This window comes from Streptopelia decaocto (assembly GCF_964273445.1).
Source record: "Streptopelia decaocto genome assembly, chromosome: 1".
Classification (NCBI taxonomy): Eukaryota; Metazoa; Chordata; class Aves; order Columbiformes; family Columbidae; genus Streptopelia; species Streptopelia decaocto.
The window spans coordinates 58,002,484-58,026,395 of NC_138663.1; the positions used below are offsets into that span (position 1 = coordinate 58,002,484).

At 41.4% G+C, this 23,912-nt stretch overlaps 1 protein-coding gene across 2 annotated transcripts in view; it reads left to right on the forward strand.

The window, feature by feature from the left end:
• Positions 1–1,249: 1,249 nt before the first annotated feature.
• LARGE1 (LARGE xylosyl- and glucuronyltransferase 1) overlaps positions 1,250–23,912 on the forward strand; it is a 286,929-nt gene continuing 264,266 nt past the window's right edge. For both annotated transcript variants that reach the window (XR_014184896.1, XM_082061421.1), the window contains exons 1-2: positions 1,250–1,972; positions 3,924–4,010. The gene's annotated coding sequence lies outside the window, so the exon portion shown is untranslated. The remainder of the gene's footprint in view (positions 1,973–3,923; positions 4,011–23,912) is intronic.

Consider the following 23,912-nt stretch of genomic DNA (forward strand, 5'->3'; position numbering starts at 1 on the left):
AATAACTCAAAGGATTGAAGCAGTTGATGTAACAAGAGAAATTAGCATCTGTGGTATCTTTTGCAGAACATTTTTCTCTTTAACCATTCCCTTACTGTTCTGTAAAGAGAAAGCAGTAAGTATGGAATACTATCCCTATTATTTCTGCTTCTGATTATTTACATTGTTACTCAAAGCACGTGTATACTTCCCTTCCTCTTCTATTCTAAGAACGGATCAACGCCTTTTCAAAATCGGACTGTCTGCACTTTTGCTCCCCCCTCATTCTTCCTGGCACTCCCCTCGAAATTTCAGGCACTCTCTCCACCCACCCACAGTTTATCGGACGGTCCTCTTAGCGTGCTAATGCACTGCAACGATCCATTTCACAGCGCTGATGAAGTGAAAGGAAGATGATGACCAAAAATTACAAAAGAGCGTTGACGGTTATTCTCACGGCACGGGGGGGGGGGAAAAAAAATGCATTTATCACTTCTGTGCAGTTCCCGGCACGCAGGGGCACAAGCCGCACGTAAGCGAGGAGATGCGGGGCTCATCTCTGACGCGGTGGTACAAAGTTGTGTTGGTTGGGCGCCGCTTCGCCTCCCTGACAGGCACCCCGCCGCCAGCGCCTGAGGCGAGGGCCGGGCCGCCGCGCCCACCGCTCGCTCCCCCATCACTTACCGGCGCGCTCCGGTGCGGCGCTTGGTACCACCGTGAGGCGGGCGATCGCCGGCGGCTGGGACGACAGAAAGGCGGGCGGAGGCGGGCGTGGCGTTGGCGGCCCCCCCGGCGCGGAACCGGCTCTCCCCTCGCAGCCCCTCCCGCGGAACGGGCTCCCTGTCTGGCCCGTAACCCTCCGCCCGGGCCCAGGTGTAACGGCCCGGGGCGCCGCGCGGCGCGGGCGGGCGGACCAGAGCGGCCGCTGCTGCTGCTGGTTGGGCGCTCGGCGCCTGTCGCTGGGCGGCGTGTCAGCGGGCTGGCTCCGCCTCGGCCCCGCGCCTCCGCCCGCCCATGCACAGACATGACACAGACACACAGTCACTGCAGCTGCCGCTGAGCCCGGGGCAGAGCGGCGGCGGGCATCCCGCTCCCGGCACCCGCGGAACGGCAGCGGCGGCCGCCCTCCCCTCGGCCCACCAGGCGCAGAGCTGGCGGCGGGCAGCCTCGGCAGCGAGACCCGCAGGGGGCAGCCTGGCACCGGAGGGAGCCGGCGGGGGAAGGCTGGCAGCGGGGAAGGGGCGGGCGGCAAGGAAGGAAGGAAGGAAGGGGAAGGGGGCAGCCTGGCACTCAGACTCGGAGGCGGCCGCGAGGCACGGGCACGGAGCGACCCCGAGCGGAGCGCGGCACCCAGCGGCCGCTGAGGCCGGGCCGGCAGTAGTAGCAGCGGCCGCGGCGGTGCCGGAGGGAGCCTCTCTGTGCCCGGCTCCACGGTGCCACTGACGTTCTCGGGGCTGCTCGCCGCCTGCCAGGCCGGGGCAGGGCCTCCTCTCCCCGCGGAGAGTGTGCACCAGGCCCCGGGGAGAGGACAGGAGGCCGGGCCGGAATCCCCCGTCGCCCCCGGGTCCTCCTGGCCGCCGGCGGGGCCTGTGCGCCGCGCGGCTCGCCGCCGGGGAGAGGGGCGGGGGAAGGCGAGCGGGACGGACGGACGGCGCCGGGCTGCACCTCAGGACAGCGCGGAGCAGGGAGCGGGCAGGCCCTGGAGAGAGACAGCCGGACGGAGGAGTAGGCAGCCACCTCGGCGGCGCATCCCGGGAAGAGTGGGGACCTCCCCGCCGCCCTCCCCTACCTCCTCCCATCTCATCCCGCCGAGAGTGGAGCCGCCAGTGCCGCCCCGGCTGGGACCCGCCGGCTGACACCTTCGGAGCGCCGGGCTGCGGGGACGCAGCTGGAGCTGCCCGCCCGGGGCGAAGGAGGGGGAAGGACCGCTCGCCTGCGCGGAGAGGCGGGCGCTGAGCGCCCGTCCCGGCGGCCCGGAAACCGCCCGGCGAAGGTAAGTGCCCGGTCGGGTCGCTGCTGCTTTTAGAGGCGAGGGGCGGGGGAGGGTGAGAAACAATCGGTGAGTGTCTCCCTTCCAGCAGCCCGGGGGAGGGAGCATCCGAGTCCGCTAGGGATGGGCTGGTGGTTTCGTCTCGTGGAATCGCCATCAGATCTGGAGTTGAAGAGCTACTGAGACGAACGCACGCTCGTCGCTCTGCTGGCATCGAGGGGCACATCCCCTTTTCCCCCCAGCCGAAAGAGGTTACCCCGCCTGGCTCGTACCCCGTTCCCCTCGCCAGTCCGCCCGGGTGCTTCTTTACACCGCGCCCCACGCCCTCTTCCTCCGGCCGGGACGTGTTCCCGCTCCGCGGGGTGATCCAGCCGTGCGGCGGAGCGGGGACGGCGGGGCCGCCGTCCCGCTGAGCACCGCCGGCTGCGCGGGGGAGAGACGGCGGCTGCCGTACGGCTGGAGGGCTGTCACGCCGTGGGGTGGGAGCGCCTTGCCCATCGGCGTGCCTGCTCCGGGGGGCAGCCTGCCCGAACGGGACCTGCCCGCCGGCTTGGGGCGAAGCTGGAGTTTGTCTGGGACGGAGAGGCGGGGAGGGTGGTTTCTCCATCCCTTTGCAGCCTCCCCAGCAAGCCTTCAGCTCAGGAGGCTCTCCTTTGGGCAGGCGTCTGCTATCGCCGCCTCTCCGAGAATTGTGTCATTTGTATCATTAATCCCTGCTCACCAGGGGAGGAAAAATAGCAACTTGCGGCCTCTGTAGAGGTGACATGAAGTTTGGCAATGCCTTATGTAACACTTTTTGGAGAGATTCCTGGCTCTTCCGCTGTGCCCAGTTTTGTTTTCAGAAAGCAAGTGATTTCTCTTCTTTGTAGAGCATCAGAGAAGCGATCTTTGTTTGGCTTTTCACCTGAGTACAGTGTCTTCTGCTTTGTTCAACTTGGAATAGGCATACTGCTAGACAGCGAATAAAGCCTACTTTTCTCCGACATGCTTTTTTTAAAACTGAAAATTAGCTTGAGGTGGCATCTGAACAGTTGTTGTAAGGTCTTACTTTTTTGTATTATGTATTGTACTTGGTTTTTGTAGCACTCTTAAAATTACTACAGGGAAACATTTTCACAGCTCTGATTGTCATTTATGTCTTCTGGAAGGTATGGATGCCAGGATGGAAATGACAGTGAATCAGATGTCTTTTAAACGTTGTTAGCTTTTTTTTATGAAAAAAAAAAAGGAACAGAAAGCACCGGCTAAACAAAGTGATAAATTAAAACCAGATCTGGCAATTGCCAACAGGTCAGCCCATTTTATTAAATGAAGTCTTCTGGATACAGATTAATTTTCTTTCTATAACATTTTTTTTACTTGTTCAGAAATAGAAACAGCGGGAAATTAGATAAATGGATTGAAAGGTTGCCTAGTTTCCCTGCAGTTTCTGTAAGTGGCTATCTCTTCTACTAAAAAAAACACATGCTACTTTCACACAAAAATATAGGATAGTGATTTACAATGTATTCTTTAGACTCCTACTGCAAAGGTACACTAGGGGGACTAGTTTGGGTTGTTTTTTTTTCCTCTTTCAGTGGTGAAAATGCACAGCCTATTGTAACAAGACCTGTGAAATGAAGGTTTTTTTCTTCGCCTTATAGAGCTCCATTATTATACTGTAAGCAAAGAAGAAAAATCACATGTATAAACTCAACTGATGAGTTTAAGGCAGGAGAAATCTTTTAACAAAGTCATTCTGCTCCTTGCTGCATGTTGAGGTAGGTTATCAAAGGTTAGTTTGACCATAAGAACAGAACAAGTTAACAAAAAAAACAACACTGAACGTCCTCACTATGTGGCAGTTTTTTAATGGGAAATGATCAAGGTGGAGCAGGTATCCCTAGGCTTCTTGAAAAGTGCAAATTGCTGATAAAGAGTTCCAAGTTTGAAATATGAAATTCTTATTGCTTAGGTGTCCTGTGACGGCCCTTGATCAGCAACGCTGCAAGTCATGTAGAAGCCGCAGTAACTGCAGAGTCTCTGATGGATAATTGGATTGGTAGGTTGGTTTTGATTTTTTTTTTTTTTTTGGTATTTTAATTGCCCACCATGGTAACAGGTTCCTTTTCTCCATCTTGTTGATGTTTAGTTGTCACAATTTTTGATTTATGTTGTGTGTTGCATCTTTCCTGTTCAAAGTACATACCCTCTTCTAAGTTGCTGGTAAGGAAAGCATAGCTTGTAGGTATTTGGATGGCAGTATGTAGCAAGCTTTTTTTTAAATATCTGAAATATGCATGACAACTTTTTTTCTTCTATGTTCAGATGATATAAAAAGATTATAAGTTTTCTCAGGCCTGGAGAAATGTGTACTGGTTTTCTTTGAAGGAGCACTGAAAACAGCACTAATATGTTGAATTCCCTGTGCCAGCTATTCGGTCTACAGGAATTCCAAAGTACAGTCCTCAGAAAGCCAAAGTGCAGAGCAGCTGTGAATGACTGCGTGCCTGTTGACAACATTAAGATCTGTCAAAGGCCTGATCTGCTGAAATTTCAGTGTGTATAACTTAATATTAGCAAAAGTAGTATTCTGTCTGAATGAATTGTTTTAGAAAACTGGTGCACTTACATCACTGAAGTGTTCTTAAATATAGTGGTTTTGAAGGAACAATTCCCCAAACTATTACTTGTGTGACTATTTCTTTTTCAAATGTGTATTTTTTCTTTTCATCTGGAATAAATGATCAGTTGTCAATACACCCTTCCTGGAATACTCTCCTTTTTCATCCTCTGATTTCTTGTATGTATGTCTTTACGAGAGCAGTCTTAAAAAAACAAACACACACACACACACACACACACACGCACGCACAAAACCAACAACACCCAAGCCATTTTGCCTGGTGTTTATAAACTGAAGGCTAATAATGAGGAAGATTCATAACCTGCCTATAAAGTCTTTGCACTATATGCTAAACTTGATCTACATGCAAACTCCTATTGATGTTGAGTGGAGTGCTTGTTTAGATCCACAACAGCATTCATTTTATTTTTTTTTTCTTAATTTTCCTGACTTTTATGAAAGCTTATGTGTATGAGCTCTTGCCAGTTTTGATGGAAAACTTTAATCATTGGCATTAGAATAAAACAAAAGAAATCTAAGGGTATGAGATTTCTGGTCTATTTTTCTTATGATCTATGTGCACTGATAACATTAAGATAAAGACTTATGTGAGAAAAGGACATAATGGCCAATGCAGGTTTACATTTCTTTGTAAGTTTTTTTTTTCCCACTTCCTCCAGAGTTAGGTGCATTGGTTATTTGCCTAATTCTGTGGCTAAAGAACTTTCTGAAAAGTAGTTTTGTGTAAGGAAACATATATGAGCACATGCACTCTTTTTGTTCTGTTGGTTGTCTGGGTTTGGCTCATCTTCATTTTTGTAGTGAGTGCTAGCTTTAAAAAACAATCATTGTTCATTATCCCACACTTGGAATAATTTAAGAGCTGGAGAGTCAGAACTACCATAAAGGAAGGTAATTTTACTCTTCCTTTTTTTCTTTTTTTTTTTTTTTTTAATTTTGGATCACTAATTGTCTATTCCTTGTGGTACACCCACCTGAAGATACAGGTTAAGAAATAAGCTTTGTAGCTTGTGGGGATTCTTGACTCACTTTGGTGTCACTTGGCTCAGTATTTGAAGGTCTGTCCTGTGTCTTGTCAAAGCTTGTTCAATGCATGGCTGTAGAAGGGGAGTAGTAGATAACGAATTCTATTTAGATGGAACTCGGTGGCTCAAAAGTCAAGGAGAAAATTGCTAGAAAGGATTATCCTGGCCTTGGCACTGATTTTGAACTAAAACTGCCAAGACTGGTATCCTTGTTTAAATGCCATCTGTGTCAGAATTAGAAGCAAACTGTCTACAATTTCATTACCTGTTTCAATGTGCAGATCAGATCAGGTCTGATCTAACAGTGCTTACAGAAAGTGTCCATATCACTGTTCTTTCTGGGATATAGTTACTATTTCCACAACAATGGACTTAACTGGGAAGAAACTGCACTTATAGTTGTCAAGAAGAACCTCAGCAATGTCTGTCCAATGCTATTACAAAAAGCCAGATCTAATCACATAAGCCTGATGATGGAGGAAGCTGGGAATCTCAGATGGTGCAGGCAGAATGCAGTCTTCCTCACTAACCTCCACATAAGGTAGGTATGCTGGAAAATAATAAAAATAAATAGATGACACTTCAAGGAAAGAGTTCCTTGTCCTTAAGCCTCCAATCTGTTGACCAGTGTTATGAGGAGAGAGATGCCACCACCACTCTACTCTTCTCCCATGCGTTTTTTAGTGTTGATGAGTCATTTCTATTACTCCATGTCTATGTCAATTTTGTGTCTACAGGGGATAGTTGCACATGTTGACTCAAGCCCTCTGCATGCTGCTTGAGGGGCAGGTAGTCAAGGGTCATATCAATTAACAGTGGCTGTTTTCCCAGGTATCTCTGAAAATGACAGAAGTCATAACAGATTCTGTTCTGCTGTTGTTTGGCAGAACTGCAAGTAGCAGTGCTAACACCAGAACCGTAGCTTTTTGAATTAGAAGGACAACACCCGTATCAGTTTAAACTTGCTTTCACATTCTTCTACAAGAGAACATACATTCAGCAAAATACCTCAACTTTTTAGGTGTCTCCCCGTTTCCTTCACCAGAATTTTTCTGCTACTTAAAAACTTACAGGGAAGTTGAGTTTGTGCTTTCCGCTGGAGCTTTCAACAGTTCCTCTAAGGTTTATCCTAGAGTGTGGTATTTACATGCAAAATGCCATCATTTCAGTTGCATCATTAGCTTTTGGATTTTATCTCCTGGTAGGCATTTGACAGCTAAGACTTACGACCAGAAGAAAACTAAAAAACTGTGTAACTGAGCAATCTTCATTTAAATACAGAGAAAAAGAATGAAGGATTTTGTTTATTTTGTTTTAGGGAGAGGAAGACGAGAGAAAGTGCAAAGAAGTGAAGGAAGGGAATTGCACAGTTAAATTCTTTATTTTCAGTACGAAACTTTTTCTTAAAATTTCCACATGGACTTTTGTACCTCTTTAGGGAGTTGACAATTAATTTGTCTATTTGGAGAAAAGAATGCTTCTCATACTGGAATAAAAAATGTTATTGAATGGTGAAATGGGGGGGGCAAGAATTGTGAACTTCTAAGACAAGATGAAGCTTCCAGCTAATATTTAGGCTTCTCAGACCAGCTCCTTCTGGCTGGGTTTCACTTTTCTCCTCTCTCTGACTCCCTTGCTGTACCGCTGAACCTCAGTTGCCTCAGGACTAAATTTCCTTGGTAATTGGTGCCCCTTCTGTCTCCAGTTACTGCTGCTGCTAATCAATACTGTAAATGGAATTTTCTGCTCAGATATTACTGGATCTCAATGTATGAATCTGCTTAATTCAATATTTTTCAGGTTGAAGGTACTAGAAAGGTGTATGCCACTGGATAGACATAAGAAATGAAAGCAAATCATTCTTGCGTTATTAAATCCCCAAATATATCTTCTTTAGATCATGATTCTCACCAGAATATTAGCTTTCATTTATCTTCTAACAGAAGGGAGTCTTAGGCTTCCTGTTTTTTTATAGAAAATGAACTGACACTAACTCTGAGGCTCTGCAAGCAGCAGTTAAATTCTGTAGTCTCATCTTTTTTCAATCATAAGACTGGTTCTAGAGTGTGACTCAGATTTAAACATAAGGAGGTTATCATTCATGTAAGACAAGTCTTCTAAGATAAAATATTGGCTGGCATGCTTGAGAATTCTTAAATAACCTAAAACAGTTTGTACTGCTTTAAAAGGGTACGATCATCTGTATTTTTTGATTCTTCAGTGTTGAGTGTACATGCAACTAAATGCTCTTTTGTCGAAGTAGAGAAATGGAGCACTGAAGAATGAGGTCCCTGTAAAGGTGGACTTTTAATGTTCTTATTGGAATTTTTTATTATTGGAATATTTTATAACTTGTGTCCTTGATCTTGGTCTTCCAGAGCTCTTTAATATCAACTACATTTATGAGAAGACTGTTCCTCTTCAGTGACTCTTCCAAGTAGTTGAAATCAGTAGGTGATGATGTCGTAAACAATTTTTAGTGCTTGGAAAATTGCTTGTTGATGTTAAGTTACACAGAGCAAAAAATGATCAGTTTAAAGAAATGGTAGAAGCTTTTAGTTTGGGGTGTTGTTTTCTTTCATTGAGATTTATGCTGACAAAATGCACGACGCTACAAATGGCGAAAAACAGAAAAAAATGCTGAGTCCACTGGAAGAAAGGACTTGCTAGTGGCTGAAACAAACCATTTGGTGATGGGCAGGAAAGGGAGGGTTTTGTATTTGATGTTGTTGATTTTCTGTGAAGTTTTTCAGACAACTATTCAGAATGCAACCAGACCAATAATTTGGGCCGTGCTATTACCTCAGAGAGTAATAATATGCATGTATAAGCTGAGAATATTTCAGATGTAGCTGTCTTACATGCATTGTCCAGCAATCATCTTGCAGTTTAGAATGGGTGTGTAGGAGAATAAATTCGCATCCTTCCATAGGTGCTCTCAGACCTCAGATGTGAAGATGAGAGTATACTAGCAGTGGCTTAAGTTACTGCATGTTAGAGAATAGACTGCCTTAGCTTATTGAAGAATTTCTGGAATCCACGTCCAAGTCTCTGCTACGGGAAACCTAGGAAAAAGGAACTTCTCTACTGCAGGTACCCAAAGCCATGCCCCTTGCTTTTGCATGCTCCACTGGGGCAGCTGAATGTAAAATCTCTACTTCTTCATACTGCCAGTGTCCACTGCTCACACACCAGTGCTCACACCTGGTGCCGGAGGTATATCAGGCTGCATGATATATTGGAAACATGCCAAATTACTGTTCAAGAAGCTTAGATTTTTATTTATGTTACAATCGCAGTGTGAATAACTGTGCACAGTTGGTGAATGGGCTGGGAAGAAAATGTTCTTAACATATTTTCTTCATCAGGATGAGCAAAAATAATGATGTTGTGCCACTAGTATATAAGGAACTGAAATGGATGACAGTTATTTTTCATATGCAGAATAACTTTAGCAATGCTCTAGTCTTAGGCATGTTGTGGAAATAAATCCGTGGGTTCCGTGATGCTTTACAGAGCCAGTTAGAGTGAGGAAAATAAACTGATCCATTGCAGGTGAAGTGATTTGAGCAAAATTGGCCAAGTGGTTAGTCAAAAAGCAAAGAGCAGAACTCAGGTTTCTTGAAAGAGTCACTGTCCTGTGCCTTAAGCACATGAAAACACCACTGTCTTTAGCAAGAACTATTGCTTAATATAGTTGTGCCTTAGATGATAAAACCAAGTCACTGATGATACTCAGCATATAACAACTATTTTAATGTAAATATGCAGAATGTATGTGCATCTTAAACAAAAAGTTAAATGACAAGTGAATAAATGACTAAATAAACTTATCACAGTAGAATTTACAGATACTCTTTGATTTAGGGGCAGTGTTGTGACCAAAAGAAGAAAAGAGTGTGTTTTACTTCTCAAGAATAGAAAGTGGTACAGCATTTAAAGGAGAAGGAAATTGGAGAATGCTTGAAGGAGCAAACAAATATATCTTGATCTTTAAAGGTTGTAGGTTAAGGTTCTTTAAATCCATGGAGTTTATCTATGGCCAGGTGATGCCCAGAACCTGGAGAGGGAAGCTGTCACAGGCTACTGCCATTTAGCAGAAGTCCCTATAAAGGAACATTAAGGAGACGAGAGTCTCCACTGAACTATTGGCACATGCTATTTGAGTTAAAAATGTTGTATTTTCATTTTATATCAGTTCTGGCCAGTGATAAGCAGGGGCAGGCACAGGATCTGTCTGAATAGGAGGCTATTGCCTTATTCACATGGCATGGATCCCACTGTGCTGCTGTGCACATTTTTTAAGGGGGAAGAGAGCAGAGAGAGATGAGAAACAGTGCTGAGGTAAATCCATATTTAACAGGTGTCTGGAGGTGGTGTAGTGTGATACAGAACAAAATTTTCAGATGTCCTTTTTTGTCCCAAAGCTCTTCCAGTTTTTCATAGCTGATGTTCTTCCCTTTCTGCTCTCAGACCAAAAAATATCATATTCTGTATCAGTTATAAAGATTACTGGACCTGCAGTTAGCATCAAGAATTCTCTGAAATAATTAATTTTACAGCGTATTTTATTTTCTGTGTTTTGCTTTTGTTCCTCAGTGTTTGTGCTGTGTTGGACGTTGGTATGTTGAGAAAGGCCTGAGTTCGATTTTTTAATGTTGTTTTTTTCTTCTTTCTTTTCCCTTTCTGCCACGCTTTCATATTTTGAGTTGCTATGTATGAAGGTAATATGATTTGGGAAAACATCTTGACTTTTCTGTTTGAAACAGTGGAATTGCAGCTGTAGTGTAGAAAACAGTTATTTATTCATGCTACTAAAATGCCTAGAGGCCGTGGTTGAGAGAGGGCTCCCTTCATGCTGGGTGAAGCACAAACATACAGACTCTGTGTACCTTAAGGGTACTTTATGGAATAGGAAGGCTGATATAAAGCAGCAATATAAACACTAATGCGTGGCTGGAACTTTTCTGACACAGCAGGGCTTTCACAGAATCACAGAATGGTTGAGGTTGGAAGGGACCTCTGGAGGTCATTTGGTCCACCCCCCTTGCTCAAGCAGGGTCACCTAGAGCAGATTCTCCAGGACTATGTCCAGGTGGCTTTTGAAAATCTCCAAAGAGGAGGCTCCACAACCTCTCTGGGCAACCTGTGCCACTCAATCACTGTTACAGTAAAAAAACCCAAAAGTTTCCTGAGGTTCAGAGGGAACATCCTGTGTTTCATTGCCTCTTTTCCTGTCACTGAACACCACTGAGAAGGATCTGACTCCATCTTCTTTACATTCTTCCTTCAGATATTGATGTTTTTACATCCCTCACCAGTTTCAGCTCCAGGTGGGTTCTAGCTTTCCTGACTGCTCAGGCAGCATCTCTGTATTCCTCACAGGTTACCTGTCCCTGCTTCCACCTTCTGTATACTTTCTTTCTATGTTTGAGTTTGCCAGGATCTCCTTGTTCATCCATGTAGGCCTCCTGGGAATTTTGCCTAACTACTTGCTCATTGGGATGAACTGTGAGCTTGGAGGAGGTGATCCTTGAGTATCAACCAACTTCTTGGATCGCCCCCCTTCTCTCCAAGGCCCTGTCCCATAGTATTCTTGCAAGAAGATCCCTGAAGAGGCCAAAGTCTGTTCTCCTGAAGTCCAGGGCTGTGATCTTGCTTTTTGCCCTTCTGCCTCCTCTCAGGATCCTGAGCACCACCATGGTCACTATAACTCAAGGCTGCATTTAACCCTCACATCCCCAGGGAGCCTTTCCTTGTTTGTAAGTATGAGATCCAGCAGAGCACCTCTAATTGCTGGCTCCTTTGTCACTTGGGTCAGGAATTTGTCATCTGTGCTCTCAAGGAACCTCCTGTATTGCTTCTGTTCAGTTGTGTTGTCCTCGCTGCAGGCATCAGCGTGGTTTAAGTCACAAGGACCAGCTCCTGTAAATGTGATATTGCTTCTACCTGTCTGTAGAGGACCTCATCCACTTGTTTTTCCTGGTCAGGCGGCCTATAGCAGATGTCCACTTCAATGTCACTCATACCGGTCAGGTCTTTAATCTTTACCCATAAGCTTTCAGCTCATCATCCATGCCCAGGCAAAGCTCCATGCATTCCAGCTGCTCTCTCATATAAAGGGTGACTCCATCTCCTTGTCTTTCCCACATGTCCTTCCTAAAAAGCCAGTATTTCTCCATTGCATCACTCTCGTTGTACTAGCCATGCCACCATGTCTGTGTCATCTCAACAAGATTGTACCTGTGCAGCTGCCCATGATTCTGTAATTCCTTGTGTTTATTCTCCTCGTATTTATTCATAGAAAAAAGAAGAAACCCACAAATGATGGAAGCAATTCAGATAAAATTACTGTTTTTGCCAATATCACTGTGACTACTGTGGCAGCTTCTGCTAGCCAAGTTATGTCAATCAGCAGTCACTCTTCACACTGTCAGCCAACATAGCCAGGGTGTCAGAAATTCCCAAAGTGGGAAACCATTCCTGCCCAAAAGAGCTTACAAATTACAGAAGTAAGAGTGAGCTGAAGTGTTTGAAAACTGATAGTTTGTACTTTCGTTTTTGAAAATTTTTTTAGATTGTACTTTTAATCTCAATAATTTGTTATTTGAATAATACTGTCTTATTTATTGATGGTTTTGTTAAATGTCTTCGGAAAAGATGAAAGCTGTAGTCTTGTGATCCATTGGAATCAGCAACATGGGACAGTTCTGAAAAAATTCACTGTGGTTCTGGGACATAACTGTTTTTCTCTGTCAGGTTACATTGCTTTTTAATTATTGTGGTATTTTAAGTACATTTTTATATTTGACTTGAAAGTGCTAAAATAAAATCTTACAATAGTGTATAACACCAATTTTTTGGACTAACCAAACAGAAATCTTTAGCAGGATGGAGACAAATCCCACTGCACCTGCCACATGATGGTAATTTAAGAAGGTGAAATGTATCTAACATGGCAGGAACTGAGTCATTCATTACAGACAGCAAGAAATCCAGATTCCCTTGTGGTTTTGTGTCTTTTTCTTTACCTGTATTCACCATGCATATCTGAGTTTGTATCACAACTTTTTTGATCATCAAGAACTTGTTCTATTTGGTTTGTTTTGAGTCAGGTACAGCTGTCATTTTTAGGACTTGGTATCTTTGATTAATCAGAGCAAAATGGAATTTCTTGTGAAGTTTTAGTGGATTGAGCACTAGTATTCTAGCAGGCCAGAGATAACATTATTAAGAGTGAGAAGCATTTTCAGGAGCCATTTGTAATGCCGACTTGAATCTTTGTAGTGAGAAATCACTCTCTAATTGTTCGGGTTATCTCAGGTCTGTTTTTGAATCCTCTGTGCTTTCAGCCAAGGAGGTTGTTAGGTAAAACTCTCTAATGTTTTCAGTTAGATATTCCTGTCAAATGTTGACCTGGCCGCCAACTTCCCCCTTGTATTTTTCCTTACCGGAATTCTTATCTGAGTTGACTGTGGTAACCCAGTGCAAATTCCTCCTAGTAACCAAGCCTGCTAAACAAGGCTGAACAATGTGAGGACATGAAACCTGTACTCCTTGCTCTTTTAACTAACTTTTGTTTCTTTCTCTATCAAGTTCAAGCCCCTAATTTTTCAAGACCCTACTGAAAACCCCAGTGGGAATGTTTCTGCCAGGTTCACAGGGCTTCAAGCCAGGCCCTTAATGAGCTGAGCATTAAATACCGAAGTGAAAAACTTCGCTGTTCTTGCTTTACTTTTCCTATAAGCTGTCTCATTGAAAGCAGTCCTGCTACAAGTGGAGTATGTGAGGTACTAACCCATATAGGTGAGGGTCTGTCTGAGTCCTGCTCTTTGGGATGGGCTTGCCATCCATCAGCTACCAGTGTTTGCTGTGGTGGAATGCTAGCAAGCATGCACTGATGCTTCTGGATGCCATGGGGTTCTCAGTAGAGATCCCAGCATTGATTTATCTTTGTAGTGTTAGATACCCCAAATGAACATGAATTCAGTAGCAGGTAATGTTTCACAATGAATCTTTTTGCATAAGTCTTTCCTGTTGCTGTGGCTCAAGAGCCACAAAGCACTCTAACAAATGAAAATGAAATTCAGCAGGACATATAATGGACAAACTTAAACAAATTACAGCTTTATATCTGGCATCTTGACTCTTCTAGGCTTGTATGCCTTTGGAAGTTCAGTAATAAGAACTGCAAAGGAAAAACACTTTATTCTCAATAAGGGTATAAAAGCTTTTCTTATAGTGGCATAGAATAAAAAAAAATTGCAGTCTTTATTTAAGAAAAGTAACAGGAATTTCAGTTGAAAAGCTATTAGTGTTGAAAGCAACGCAGGCCTACCAGGATCTCTCAGTATACAGTAATGTAGTATTTCTTTGCCGTTCTTGCTCTGCAGAACCTGTTTTGATGTGTCACCAAGATGAGAATGAAACCACAGTATACAGAACTAAGGTATCAGCCAGCCAGCCATCCGTTTTGCTACCAAATTCTCCATCCCCTTTTCTTGCTTTCTTGCAATGAAACAATGATTCTTTTATGCCTTGGCACATTATAATATTTGCAAAGTGTTTTGAATGATGAAATGCACCAGAAAGGCGCTAAGTATTCTTACTTTCATTTAGAACTAATTTTCGTTCAAGATGTTCTTGTCATGGCTTATACTTAGTGTGAAAACTGGAGGGGATGCTGTGATTTTAAGAATTTTGGGCTTACTTGTTTTGCTGGCAGAACACAAATACAGATATGTGAGGTTTTGCTCTGATTCGGTGGTTCAGGAGTAGCTTTTTGATGCAGACGAGGATCTGTATTCTAGAAGCTGCTTTGCTAGGGGCTGGCATAGAAGTGTATCTGAGATTACATGTTATTTCTAGAATACAGATTGGGATGTGCTCAGTGCATTTAATTTATCTCTCTAGACATCACTGATTGTCCAAGGTACTGTCAAACTTGTAGTGTTTAATTCTTCTTCTCCCTGCATGTTTGTAACTAACAGACCAACTGAAATTTTGGATTCTTAGATATTTTTTTTTTTTTTAATACTAAATACTCAGATAAAGGAGAGATCCTCTACCCAGGCTTGTCACAGTTAGTGCATAATTTCTTGCTATTGTTCAACTACAGATTGGAGGAAGAAGTTCTGGAATCCTCTTCATTGAGGTGAAGGTAATTGTGCCATGTTACATAGTCGAAATTCTCATCTTTAAGATCATTAACTCCTGCAAAATTGTCTTGATTGACTAGGAAATGCAGACTCATATACATTATTTTTCCATCTGCATGTGCATCTGTAAAACATTCAGGGGTTCACAAACTGAAACCACTGATTTAAAATCAAGCGTAAACTGATACAGGTCTAATTTCTGTAAATACAATTTAGGAAATTGTATTGCAGAGCCATTGAGGCTTGCTCCAACTATATAGGAATGTAATGGCATGATGCCTGTTGACTTGGATTTTGGAACAGGACTTGAATATGTGATCCTAAAAAGCTCCAAGAACTGTTTTTCTTCAGTTCTGAGTGGTATTCATTACCTCTTAAGTTTTGCCTTCAATAGTTATCTTTATTCAAGTGCATATTTACTTACCATAAGAAGTGATGGCTTACTACGGGACAAATGGAAGGCTATCTCCATGCATTTTTTCAGTATTATGGGAAATTTCATGTCATAAGAAGCACATTTCCCCCTGTACAAGTATGAAATTGTGTTGTAAATGAAATCTCTTAATTACTGCTCAGCTTTGCTAAGCTTTTTACTTGAGTCAGCAACTGCCTCGCTGAAAAGCACCATAATTTTGAAGCAGAAATTTACGACTGAAGATTTTAAACCGATTTCTTTCTTTCCCATCTTTAAGAAAATAGTGGCTTAGCAGTCAGGAAGAAAAGCATTCTGGTTTTATAAACAGTATTCACATTCTTGTATTAGTAGATTAGAACAGCATGTTTGTGTTTCTCCACCACCTCCTCACTGACTCTCTCACTTTGGGTTTTCCTTCTAGTTTTTGGACCCAACCTTTCAGTTTGAAACTGCATTTTTTTACTAATCCAGTTTTGGTCCACATTTTGGATCAAATGTGTGTGTGTCTCTGGGAAAGAGAAGCTGCCTTGAGACCAAATGTTTGCAGTTGCTGACTGAAAAAAAAAAAAGTTGATGGTAAGCTAGGTGTTTGGGAATTTTTTTTCTTTATGCATGAAAAAAAGTGAAACTTTTCAGTGAAACTGAAAAGTGTTCTTAGAAATTGAGAAGTTTATGTGTGTCTGTAGTGATGTCTGTAATTTGAACAGAGGTGAGATGGCATGATGGCATGTATAAGATTTGTGGGTTACTTGATGAAATCTCTTAATTATCTGCTTAGAGTTGCACAGAACATCGATTTCTTATTTTATCTGGAGTCCAAGTTAAAGTCCTAGTTTGTACTACGTACAGTCCTGATTTGTACTAATTGAGCAATTTTCCTTAAGTGTAGTCTTCATTTTGAGTTAGGCTATGAGATGTTTACACACTGTAGTCTGTGATGAATGTTCTAGATATTGTCAGTGAAAGTGGTGGTGTTATTTTGAGGGTGATTACTCCCTTGTTGCGTCCCCAAAATGTGTGGTGACCACTGCTTGCTAGACTGGCCCTGCTTCTTCTATGCTTTAGCTATATTTACTGGTTTAGCCGCTTGATTTCCTTAATCATACATTTGGATTGTGAGACTACCTTGGAACAGGCATAGTTTCTTCATTAGGAATTTGCGCCATGGTTAGCACAGCAAAACCATGGGTCTTTGGTGGTGCCTGGCAACCATGGTCCGTAATGCCCAGTATAGTCCTCAATAATTAAAGCATTACACAGTTGGACAAGACTGGCAGGACTCATTAAAAACACACTGTTATCCTAAGGTTACTGAATGCACCTTTAAAGCACACCCTAGATTCTCTCTTAACAAGCAAGAAGGTTTTTCTGTTCGCCATTCATAACTACAGGGGGCTCTGGTGTCCAGATAGTACTGGTAATAATAGATACAATATTAAAACAAAGATGGAGGTACTGAAAGCAAAGAGGGAGGATGAAGAAAATGGTCTGTAATCCTCTGGGATAATGGCCTTAAGCCACATCTCCTTGCGATTTATGCACTTGTTTTTATTTGTCCCCTTTGACAGAAGGCTTTACCACTGAAGAGATTTGATAGTAACCTCTTCAGTATGATTGTAGTCTCTTGTATTCATGTAATAAACCAAATAATTTTGAACCATTTATGAGTTTAGTCATTCTTGCTGTATGCATTTCACCTCTGATTTCACCTTCAATAGCTTAGATAAAGCTAGATAAGGACTTTCTGCTCACTTAATTCTGTCCCATGGTGATACTACATAGAAGTATCTTCCATTTTGTACTTTGATATATGGAACACTAGTAAGGAACGCATATGCTGTACCTGCAGTGTCTATATGTGCGGTTAGTAATAATGTGAATATAGGTTGGCAGAACTCATGTATTTGTGTGCTTTCAACAAATGATGCAAACAGTAAAGGACTATATTAAAATAAGCAATCTAAACCAGAGGGAAAAAAAGGGAAAGATAGAATTTATTTCTTTACCTTGCAAACTTTACTGCAGCGTCAGTTTTTAGAGTAGCAAATATTGCAGTGATAGAATCTATAAGGGAAGGATGGAAGTGAGTTTCAGATCACAGCTAGGTTATTTCAAGAGCCGTGGACTTAAGCAGCTAAAGAGAGCACATATGGAAGAAAGGAAACATGCTGGAGCAGGGAACTAAGAGATTAAGCCATTGCTGATCTACTTGGCTGTTTTAGAGCTATCTGAGAGGATTTTTTTTTCTGGAAAGGAATTTCTTCTGGAAAGAAATACAAATAGAGCTTTTACCTTGCAGCTTCTGTGACTCTGCATCTTCTTGGTACATCAAAATGTTACCTTTGTTTTTATCCATAACCTTGTAATGAAAAAAGTTGTTCCAGAGCTAGTCTTTTATGTCCTCTAAACTGAGCTGGCTTCCCTGCTGTGGCTTCAATAATGCATCATTTCGTAAGTTCAGAGGATTTAGCGCGTTTCGGGTGAATTTGTGAGTTGCTGTTAGATGGTTAAAAGGAAAATAGCTATAATGGATTGGATGCAAAGCTGCTTCCCCAGCTTCGTTCCTATCCCGCCCACTAACATGCAGAAGCATCTGTCTCTCATCTTTTCTCTGCCTGGTGCTACGCGTGAGTGCATTTTGACAAACACTTCATGAACAGAGATCTTTGGAAAAACCTATGAGACGAAGTTACAGTGGTGAGAAATGCAAGTAGTGCTGCTTTACGAGATAGCTACTTGTGCAATAGAGAGTGATGCTATAGCAAATAAAAATATTTCTGTAGTAAATGTTACCACGGCAAATGAACCTGTCTTCTCTAGCTCTGCTGAAATACAGCATCTCTAAATTAATAACGATTACTTACAACTTAAAAAAAAATGCAGGGGACTTTGGTTTATATTCTTCATAGAAGTCAGAAATGCTCTTCTTTTTGTAAGGTTTCGTGGATATATATTCTGTCTTTTGAGTAATCTGAATGCTGTGCAAAGGAGGAAGTTTTTCAGTTAAGACCCTCTCAAGATTATGATCATGTTGTGAAAACTGAAATGGCTTTATTTTTAAAATTTCAGACTTTGTATATTTACAGATAGGAATTATGACTCAAATTATATATCTGGAGGAATAAATGAAATCTGTGTCTGGAAGAAAAATTGGTGGTGTGCAGAAATTCATAGTAACTTAGAGTAGCTTTCCAGTTTAGAGTATTTTTCCAAGGATGCATGATACATGTATTGCTTCACTTCTTGGAACATGTGTATATGTGATGCTTGCAAGATGGGATGATAAAAGGAGTTTGATCTCATATGTTTGATTTTGTTATGTGAACTTGCTGCAATGATTTTACTTGTTACGTACTCGCTGGTGCAAAGAGTTTTTTAGGTAACATTTCTGATTGGAAAGAAATAGTGTGTTCTGAAAACAACCCCAAGTAATGCTACAATTTACAGCAAAGATAAAGCCTTTAATTATTTTGCTAACAACAAGGAACTAGAGGATTGTACTCATTTGAATTGGGTCTAATAGCTCTGGGAATTCTGGAGTAATGTCCAAGAAACAGTTAAGTTGGCTGTTGGGTGCTTAGTTTAAGCAAGTGTTGATGTGTAATGTGTTCCTGCCCTAATGGGGTAAACCACTATGAATTCTTACTGCTTTGTTTTCTGTATCCACTTGTTTTGCCTATATCTGTCCAGATTTTCATACTTTCAGCAGCTCATAAGCAAAAAAGTTTGTAAAGCTGAAGTGGGAGGATGCTGGGGACACAATGTTGTGTTGTGCAAGTTGCATGCTGCTGGCTTCAGAAGGGTTTTTTGAGTATGGAAAATAGTAAAACAGAGAGAATGGCAACCATGTAAAACAAAATACTTTTCTTTTGATTCCTTGATGAGTGTCCTTTTGCATTTATGTACCAGAAGTATGTTATTACTGTTTACATTTTAAATCAGCTCTTTGCTTGTTTGTACTGTTATAATGCACCTTAAGGTTGGAAAGAGGTGCCATGTAAATTCAATCACACTTAAAACCAACCAAACAAAAGGAGCTGATAGCAGTACAACTAATCCTTTGTCAGGTGCTTGGTAGACCTGTTTATTGTGAGAACTTTGTTAACTTCTTGGGAAGGTTCTCTCTGAGCCAGAAGGGTCCAAATACTCAAAGCCCGAGCATTTCACGTGACTGGCTAGGAAATCCGACTTTAAGGTTTAAAGAACTTCATTTACAAATCTGTTCAAACCACCTATAACTTAATAAAATTACTCCCTCTTTCTTCACTGAGAGTCTTGCAAGGTTCTTTAGTGTACAGGTGACTCCTGGCAAGATGAAGCCTTGCCATCATACTGAAGCCTGGGGAGAACATTTTGTGGACTTTTCTAAACCACTGTAGTAGTAGTTTGGTTTAACTGACTTCAGATTTTTGTGTTAAAAAAATTACAGTTGTTTGAAGTTTTGACCACATTCATGTGATTAAACTTTGACTGTTTGAGGGGGAGAGGTTGGTAGGCTTCCATGTAGAGTTGTGATTTTTATTTTTTGCGGATGGACTTCTTTACTATTATTTCCATGTGAGATACGATTTTTTAAGATTTATTTTTATACATGTTTTGCGTTCAGTGTTATTCAAATTGATCCACTGCTGTTTTTCTGCTTCGTAAGACTGTAATATTGAAAAAGACTCTTGTCAGAGTATGTTACCTTTTGCATTGTCCATCCTTTAAAATGTTAGCCTGGCAGTACATTGTGCAGTGCTTTGTTTTCCCCCTAGGGGTAGTTGCAGAGATTAGCAGGGCAATGAAATGGGAGAAGAAGGCATCTGGAAGGTAAGACTTTCCAGATGGATTTCTTGTTGACATATAATAGGGGATGTGCTTCGTATTTCGTTTGTGTTTTTTGAGAGAATAGGGTGCAAAAATTTTGCTTGTAATTTCTTAGTATTTTCTTTCTTTCTTTCTTTTTTTTTTTTTTTTTTTTTTTTTCCCCATAATGTTCACTAATGCCAGAGGAATTAATCCTAGCCTGATAGAATCAGGCTGTAGAATTCCAGCAACTATTCCTGGCTTCAGGAATTGAAAGTCCATAAATAGTGCTTAAGCTGTATCTAATGCTGAGATTTTCAATCTTTATTTTTAAGATTTGGAGTCATAAAGAAAGTACCACATTTCACGGTTTGACCCACTGATCATTTTATCTTGTATTGTCAGTTGTGTTTTCTGTTTTCTTCTGCAGGTATTTCTATAGGAAGCCAAATGTTCAGTAAGGACTAAAAGCACAGACCATTCAGAAAATACAGTGCACAAGTGCCCAAGTGACCTTGGGAAAATATTTAAAGGGCATGAATCAAAATAAAAATTACGAGAGCTCAAAATACTGATAGCTGTACGTATATTGAGGCTCGTAGTAGCAAATCTTGAGTGGCACAAGCGATCACAATTTTTCAAAGAACCTTAAGAATATGGTAGCACATTTTACCATTAGCTCTCTGAATACAGTAGGTCAGTTGGAATGAGAAAATACTTCAGGTTTCTCAAAAAGCAAAAGATAAAGTTATCTAAGAGATGCTCAAAGAATGGGAGCCAGCTAAAAGTTTCAAATTAACTTCTCTAACAAGATTAAAAACTATACACTACTTGGAATTCTTCTTTCCCCACCTGCACTTCTGAAATTCCATGTTACTTTTTGGCTGAACCAATATTTGATATTATCAGTAAAAGAACATCATCTTCCCACAAGAAGACATACAATTGAAGGAAGAGCATAGATGATGATTAAGAGTTCTTAAACCTCTTTAGTGAATTTTAAACTAAGCTGTCCTGTCTCTGGAAATAAGCTTTTTTTTTTTTCCTCTGTAAGGCTAACTGATTTCTTCTGTAACCCCAGTAATAAACTGATATTTTTCTGAACAAAGTAAAAATCAATAACTGAACTCAGACAATCTGCCCACTTGATAACTGCAGGTTCTCTTGTTACTTTCCCGCATTGACAGCATTAAGCTGCAATACAAATCCTTTACTGATTATAACAGAAGATCCTTTATAATTTCAAATGTTTTTTCAGGGTGGTTTTATGATAATTGGTCACTTCATCTGTATGGTTGCCTGAATGATTTTTATAGGAGCATGAGATAAATGAGGGGAGAGGAGAAAGAAAGAGGACTACAAGACTGGCTGGATCCCAAAGCATCTCAGACTTAAGTGTTCTGTTTTTGGGGTAGGCATCTGACTAGAGCCACCCCCAGCTGACATCTGTGGAGTGTGTGATCAGCCTTCAGCTATCCCTGAAACTCACTGCTGAAGTACGAATCTCAGTCAGCATCAACCTCAGAAAATCAGTACTCATCTGTTACCCTCAAGAGATTTAGTAGTAGGGAAAACTGCACTAACGCATGTTTCTGTGGAATTGTCTCCTGATCCACCCATGCCATTAACTACTTCCCAGCACTGTTAAAAACTTCAAAATATATAGGATTAAAAACCCACAAGTTCCTCCTTGAGCTTTTCATGGAGCAATCTATTACACAGGCCTTTTCCCTGACCATCTTCCCGGCACACACATGATTTTTGGTGGTATTTGGGAGTCTTTTCTAAACAAGCTGTGTATTTTCTAGGAAGGGCAGTGGGTGATACCTTCTAATGGAGACTTTTCTTTCTTTCCAAAACTGATCTCCTTCTGATCTGAACACTGCACTGTTCATGTTATAAAAATCTGTATTTAGTTCCATCTGTATGTGAATGGAGAACATTGAGATAGTTTTTGTTTTGTGTTTAAAAGTTTAAAAGGCTGATGAAGGAATAAGTTTTTTTCAAAAATGAAATAACTCCTGGACCAAGCCAAAAATAGTCTTTGGCTTATCTTTTATCTTCTTATATTTTGTGCTAGAGCCATTCCAGGTATCTGTCATGAGAGATGGTACACTAACTTACAGAACGAGGATTACTTTGCACCCTCTCTGTTAATTTTGCAAACCCAAATGAGGGCGTAGGAGGGGATACTGGTTGCTTCATCTTAAAAGTTCAGATCCTCAGTGGCTGTAAATTACTGCTTTTTTAATTTCCCCACCCACCCCCTATGTTATGTTATGTTATGTTATGTTATGTTATGTTATGTTATGTTATGTTATGTTATGTTATGTTATGTTATGTTATGTTATGTTATGTTATGTTATGTTATGTTATGTTATGTTATGTTATGTTATGTTATGTTATGTTATGTTATTTTAACCTTATTTAGGCTTAAAAATATTTACTTAGTCCAGACTTGTGAATTCAGGAACCGACTGCTGCATTAGCATGTTTGCCATGTTTTGCTTTCTCTGCCAAGAATTGTTTTTCTGTCTGTTAATTGGAGCTGTTGCTGTGTATGCTGAAGTAATAGCGATTTTTACATGCATAACGAGCATACCAATCAGTAATTAGCCACAAGTTCAAAGTTCTGCTCCCTAGTGTATTGGTGAAGGTTTGTGACTAAAGTACTGCCTTCATCACATGAACCCTATTTCCATTTCAAGTTGATATTAGAAATGTGAGATAATTTGTTACTGTAAGTTGCATTGCAAGTGGATATTAGACCCACGTTAACAAGCACCATCCCTTAAAGGAAGGTGGTGTGCTGGGGCTGACCTGGGCATTGAGTGTATAAATATTCCTTGTGTTCCTGAGTGAAAGCTTTTAAAGGATTCTTGTAATACACAAAATAAAGGATATGGTTAGTTAAATTGTACATTTTTCAACTATTGATAATATACATTTCATAAATTGATACCTGGTGCTGTCAAATTGTCGACTGAGTAAATATGATGATCCTGCTTGGATGACTGAAGTGTTGTCCTCTTGGACAAGCTATTCTTACTAATTCAGTCAAAACACAGGGCTGCTGCTGGGGAAAAGCAACAGTTTGCACAGGTGGAGATCTGAGGACAAAGACAAGTGGTTACTGACTTCCTACACTTTAGATTAAATGATTTCAAAATGGTGACCGGACTGCCTTTATGATGATTTGAGGATTGTTAAAACCTCAGATCCATCTGTTGAGACTAATTAAGTATCAGTGCATGTCCAAAAAGTGACAGATAATAGTGGCCTTAGACACGCTTGAGCACAACTGTTGTAGAAGTGGAGAATTGTAAAAGAAATACTGGTATTTTATGAATGTAGTATGAGTGGAAATGTATGTGGAAACAGATGAACAAAGCAAAATGATTAAAAGCATGGCCTGTCTTGATAACAAAGAACACCATTCCCAGTGGTAAAATTAGGAGTTTGATTTTCAAGACCAAAAGACCTGCGCTTTGCCGAAGCCAATACACAGGTGGCTTGTCAGCAGAAGACCCTCCGTCCTAGCACAAGGAAGGTGGAAAAAGGCTTTGACATACCACATATACCATTCGTCTTCTTGTTGGGTCACAAGGCAAAAACCACACAGTGGGCAGCAACTGGCCTAAGATTTTTGGAAACTGAATTTAGCAAGACTTTGATACTGAGAACCACCTCATAGCAGCTGATAATGCCTAAGTGGTGTAAAAGAGTCTGTCTTAAAGCTGGCTTGTCAGGGAAGAGGAACCTCAGGGACATGGTATGGACTTGACATCTATGATCTCTTGTCTTCTCTGTGCAGCCTACTTGGGCAAAGATATCTTGGTGCTTGTAAGAATGTAGGCTTGCGCATGTAATTGAATGAAATCAATCAGAGAATGAGTGAGTAAAGCCAATTTATGTAGAGACATTGCAAGTA